This window comes from Tupaia chinensis, unplaced genomic scaffold, assembly GCF_000334495.1.
Source record: "Tupaia chinensis unplaced genomic scaffold, TupChi_1.0 Scaffold000276_2, whole genome shotgun sequence".
NCBI classification, from domain to species: Eukaryota; Metazoa; Chordata; class Mammalia; order Scandentia; family Tupaiidae; genus Tupaia; species Tupaia belangeri.
The window spans coordinates 1,141,272-1,147,252 of record NW_006159759.1 but is presented as its reverse complement, the minus strand read 5'-3'; positions in this window follow the sequence as shown (position 1 = coordinate 1,147,252).

Sequence of the window (5,981 nt, the reverse complement as noted above, 5' to 3'; positions counted from 1 at the left end):
AGCATGTGTGTTCTAAGTATCCTCTCTCTGCAGGTTGTAGGAATGCACTTTGTCTCAGGTACAGAATTACCCGCATATGCACAGAGTGAGGTCAAAATGGAGTTGTAGCCTGATCTTCCTATGACCCTAGGAAAGGAAAGGCAACCCTCTAAAACAAACCTTTGGGTCTCAATTAGGTGCATAGTTTTTCCTAAGACCATAGAAAGTTATAGCAATTAGTGAGACCATTTCCTAATCCTGAAACCAGTCTTGAATATACATTGTTTGTAAGAGGGAACTAAAGATGTGATGGGCTCTTCTTCAGGAACAGAGGGCCACCTTAACTCATTGATAAAGGGAGGGATCAAGTGAGGGAAACTTTGGTGTGGTGTGGAATAAGACACAGGTTCTGGTCTGAGATTGAGAAATCCCTTTAGTATGACCTCATGTTCTCCATTAGGCACAGCTCACGCCCAGAAACTGGGCATTTTTCTCCTTAGACCAATGGGGCCTGAAATATGGAGCAGGTAGAATAGCGTACAGGGACATCTAATGGAGCTGCAGACAATCTTTATGAGGGTGTGTAGAATACCAAAGCTTAGTGAAAGGTGATTATTTTTCCCAGATTCTCTGCTAATAAGTTCATAAGCCTCCCAAAGAATTCCTTTAAGATTTTTTTGAGAGATGTTGACCTATTCTGGGATAGATGGTCAGGAGGAGCTGGTCTTCTTATATTCCAGAGGCTTTGTTTTGGTGCCCTCTTACCAGGTCTGATACCTCTGAATAAATTGGAAACTGGTGACCAGAAGTTGGTCATCACTAGCACCAGCACTGGTAATCCATGTGTCCTTGTTTAAGCCACCTAAGCTGTAGCACCAAGTACCTCTCTGATTTCTGCTCTACCGAGTGAGCTTAATCTCTGACAGATCCTCTCCAGATTTCCCATTTGAATCTAATCAAGGATTTGGCAAACTTCTATTTTTATTGCCAGAGAGTATGTATGCTCAGAGAGAGGAATCACCTCCCCAACAAGGCATGATCATGCCACAATCCTTTTTCTTCCATTTATCCATCCTATCAAGATTTGTGGCATGCAGACCCATGTGCCAGCATGTTTTTTAAGCCACTGGGCTGGGACTTGAACTGTGGTTAGCTAAGTGGGATCTGGCTCCCTGTATACATTGCTTAACCACTGTACTACAGGACCAGCCCTCAGAGAACTTTTTAGTTACAAGATAATATTGGGTCACTGGGAAAGTTATGACACATTTTTGCATAGAAAAATACATCATGACTTTCCTGATGACCCAATAAGTATTCTTACCTTTGCAGGTGATACAATCTCCATAGGAACTCATCAACTCTGCCACCGTAGCTTGAAAGAATATATAGACAATATATAAATGAATGAGTATGGCTATGTTCCAGTAAAACTTTATTGACAGGAAAAGAAAGGTATTGGGCCGCATTAAGGCAACAGGCTATACTTTGCAAACCCTAGATTTTAACCACATTCACTTCTGGACTCAGGCCTATCTGAGGCAACATTAGGTCCAGGGTGGGCAGATCTGCCATGGCCTAGCCACGTGAGAGAATCTAGAAGCTTTCTGAGCCCAAGTTTTCAGCAAGGAAAAGAATGAAGGCAGACTGACAAAGAGATATCAATTTCTCAAGCAGTTGCCATAAGCCTTCTCCTCTAGCCAAGATGCTTCAGAATTTTAGAATAAGATTTTTTCCCCTCAGTCTCAGCCTTCCTGCTGCCCTGTATGTGAGCTTATTTCTAGGACTAGGCAGCTTAAACAACCATCTACCTAAGACCAACAAGTGACCTCGTCAACCTAACAAGGTAATAATCCTTAAACTCTGATAAATGAATGTCAGACGACATAGTGAAATTGTCTTATTATCTCTTTAGTTTGGGTTTGCCTAAAAAGCAAAGCAAAGAAAAGAGCTTGAGTACAGAGAGTTTATTGAGAAGCAAAAGGATAGAGAATCCCTGAAAACGAATCCTGAAGTCATGGCATTCGTTTATAAGGTTCTCTTATGCAGAGAGACAGTATTCAAGTATATAACAGAAATACCCCATTAAATCAAGGGGAAAATCCTTGCAGTGAGTTCCAGGCCTAGTTGTCTAACATCCTAGTTATCTGCTTTCATTCCTTCGAGTCCCGACCATCAATCTCACCTCACCGCTCTGTCCTGAGCCTTTTTGTCCCTCTAGGTTTCACCCAGCGCCCTAACCCTGATCTACTTCCCAACATTGATGTTGTCTGTATTTGTCACTCACTCGGCTGGCCACATCCAGAACTCATCACCTGAAGCCATTTGGCTCTAAGAGTCACACAACCCCCAGAAACCAGTTCTTGCTCCAGTGAAAGGAAGGACTTTTGGGTCATCAGAAAAATCATGACACATTTTTGCATAGAAAAACATAGAGAAATACATCATGACTTTTCCAACAACCCAATAGAAGAGGCCTAGGGCAGAAATACCTTCCAGAGAATACTCAGAGCCAGTGTAAATCCCTTCTGATCTATGGATTCCCTTTTCCTCTTTAAAATGCCTTTGGATATTTCTTTGAAAGCTGATAACATAAGGGAGAAAACAGCTCTCTTTTCTTTCTTAGTTCTGGGGTGAAGGAGCAATCTGGTCTTTTCCTTTATGACCACATATCTCCTAGGGGAAAGGATGAAAAATGAGGAAAAATTCCTCAAAGACTTTTCTAGGGCCCTGCCTGATGGCACAGGTAGTAGTGTACCCAAATCCAGGGCTAGAAGCCACATGGTCAACCATGGGTTCAGCTCTCCAGTCAACCTGAACCATGCCAGGTGCTCACAGGGGCACCCAAGATCCTAAAGAGCTAGAGGCTGGAGTAAGGGGATTATGGTATGAAACCTTGTCAGGGATGCCACCTGTCTCTCTCTTATGCACATAAACATGCTCTCTGTAATGAATAAAATTAGCTTTAAGTAAACCTTCTGTGATTTAGTCTCAGTCCTCAAGGTGATGACTCTGTCCACCTAGACAATATGAGTTAATAACGTGAAACATGATAAAAACAGCTGATTTCTTTCTTTCTCACACGTTCACGGCAGATGTAATCATTCTTCTGCCTAAAATTCTTCCATTTTATTCCTAATGTTGACTCAGGCCAGTGCATGTCTGACTGAGCATCTCAGAGGAACAATACATGGCTTAAGCCACGGGATGTCCTCCACCTACTCATGTAGATGTCTGCCCCCATACCCTGGACAATCATAATCGCCCAGAGGACATAGACACTGGACATGGAATTGGCCGGATTAAGAACATTTGAGCTGAGATGAAATAATGGTGTACATATATAATAGCTGCATTTTAAAGAACTAGAATTAGAAGTTTAATTCTGGGCCAGCAGTAGTCATGGTGGTTAAGGGCACTGGACTCCCACATGACCAGCAGCGGTTTGAGTCCCAGACCTAGTGGCTTGCTTTCTCACTTTCTCTCTCCCTCCTCCCCTCCCTTCCCCCTCCCTCCCCATCTGTCTGTCTAAATAAGTAAATAAATCTTTAAAAAAAAAAAAAAAAGGAAGTTTAATTCAAGCACTCTTGTAAATAAATAAATAAATAAATAAATAAATAAAATAGTGGGAGCAGCAGGTGGCGTGGTGGTTCAGACGCTGGACACTCCCACATGACTGACCATGGTTTGAGTCATGGACCTGGTGGCTTGCTTACTCACTTTTCCTCTCTCTCTCTGTCTCTCTCTGGTCAAATAAAATAAGTGGATAAATAAAATTAAAGAAATAAATCTTAAAAATGAATGAATTAATTAATTAAATAATTCTTTAAAAAAAAAAGTTTAATTCAAGCACTCTTGTCCAGATAGTAGAAGACTGAATAAAGTACTTAATTTTTTTTTCTTTTTTTTGAAAAGGTTTTTACTATAGGGCACGTACGCTCGCCAGACAGACAGAGAGAGACAGAGAGATAAAAAGCAAGAAATCACCCCCCAGGGGGGATGGCCATGCCGCAATCCCTTCTCCTCCACTCCTCTCAGGATCTTGGGCACGCACACACACACGCCCGGTGTGAGTTTAAGCCACCTGGTCCAGGACTCGAACCACAGTCAACTACATGGGAGTCCAGCGACATAGCCATTACGCTAACTGCTGGTCCCTAAAGTACTTAATTTTCAGATTATTGGTTATCTTGGTATTTTTCACTTATAGAAATAAGTCTGTTACTTATAAAACTGGCAAGTTTTAGAAGTCTTACCTTGGAGTCTATTGAGTTTAAAAACACAAGTATCTTTTTATAATAAGGCTTACATCTAAGTGTGAAAGTAAAGTATTATTACGTATGTAAATTAAATGTTTTTAGATGTGTTTCTAAGAATTTTTTATAACTTAGAAGAAACCAAAGTTTTCCTTAATACCATTTGTTTGAGATACAGAAGACTAGCCTTGCTGAAACATAAAATGCTTCAGGCATTAGTAGAAAATGAAATACTTCAAGTCTTATTCCCAGCTGCTTAATGCATTACATTCTTAAGCACCACGTAACACATATTTGACTTCTCGAACTCAGCTTTTATAGAAAACAAAATGTATGGATGTTAAACACGTAATACTAGGAACATTGAAATGAAAATACCTTGTGTATTTTTTTATATTAACAATTTTTCTCATTTCTAGTCCTCAAAGATTTTCAGCCCTTGAATGTTCCACCTTCTTCCAGTTCTCAGTCCAACACTAACCTATGTACTGCGGTGAAGGGATTTTGTAGATACAACTAAGGTCCCAAGTAAGTCAGCATTAAGTTAGGGGGAGTATTCAGTGGGACTTGACCTGATCCTGTGAGCCTTTTAAGAGCCTTTTACTGAGTTTTTTTCTGACTGGTTTGGCTGGCTGCAGAGGAAGTTAGAGAGATGTGTTCTGGTCATTAAGCCATCCAACTGCTTTCAAATTAGTAGAAAGAGTGAAGAACATCAGCTTGCTCTTAGAACATATCTATAACACTGATTCATCACTTTTCTCTATTGCCCTTCAGTTAAAGTTCATACCATTCCTATTAATTTAAAAAGAGTGAAGATGCAGGTGTGTTTTAGAAAGCAACTAGCCAGGATATAAATGTATAGTAAATTTATTATAAACAAGAAAAGAAAATATTAACTATGAAATAGAAAGGACTCTGTTTTGGCAGCAAATTCTTATTATACTTGTAAGATATTGTGGCATCACCTAGGAATATAAAGTTTTCTAAACCGTGTGGAATATATCTATATATATCTATATATACCTATATATATAGATATATATACATAAAAATTATCCCTTATAATTGTCTTCAGTAGAATATGTAGACCATATAATTAATAATACAAAATGGGGACCAGCAGTTGGTGTAATAGCTATGTCGCTGGACTCCCATGTAGTCGACTGCGGTTCGCGTCCCAGACCCGGTGGCTTAAAACTCACGCCAGATACGTGTGCCTGCATGCCCAAGATCTCAAGAGGAGAATGGAGGAGAAGAGATTGCAGAGTGGCCATCCCCCCTGGGGGGGGTGATTTCTCGCTTTCTGTCTCTCTGTCTCTGTCTGTCTGGCGAGCGTACGAACCCTCTAGCAAAAAAACCTCTCACCACCAAAAATAATAATAATACAAAATCAATATATAAAAGAATAAAATACTCTCCTCAGTCTTCCTAACAACTTATTATGGTTTATATTCCTTAAAGAAAAGGAAAAATCCCTTAAAAGCCCAGTAAATTTTCAGACAAGTTAGAATCCACTTAAAACAAATTTCATTACACATTGTTAATATAGTTAATAGTCAAAACATACAGTGATTCCATGTTTTCTTTCATAAATGCTACACATTTTCTAATGAAGTCAATAGTGTTTACATGCTATCTCTAGTTCGATTTTGGCTATCTGAAACACTAAGTAAAAAGAGAAACGATGTAAAATATTTGCTATGATCAAAAATAATTGTGGAGCTTGCATTACAATTTAAAATGACA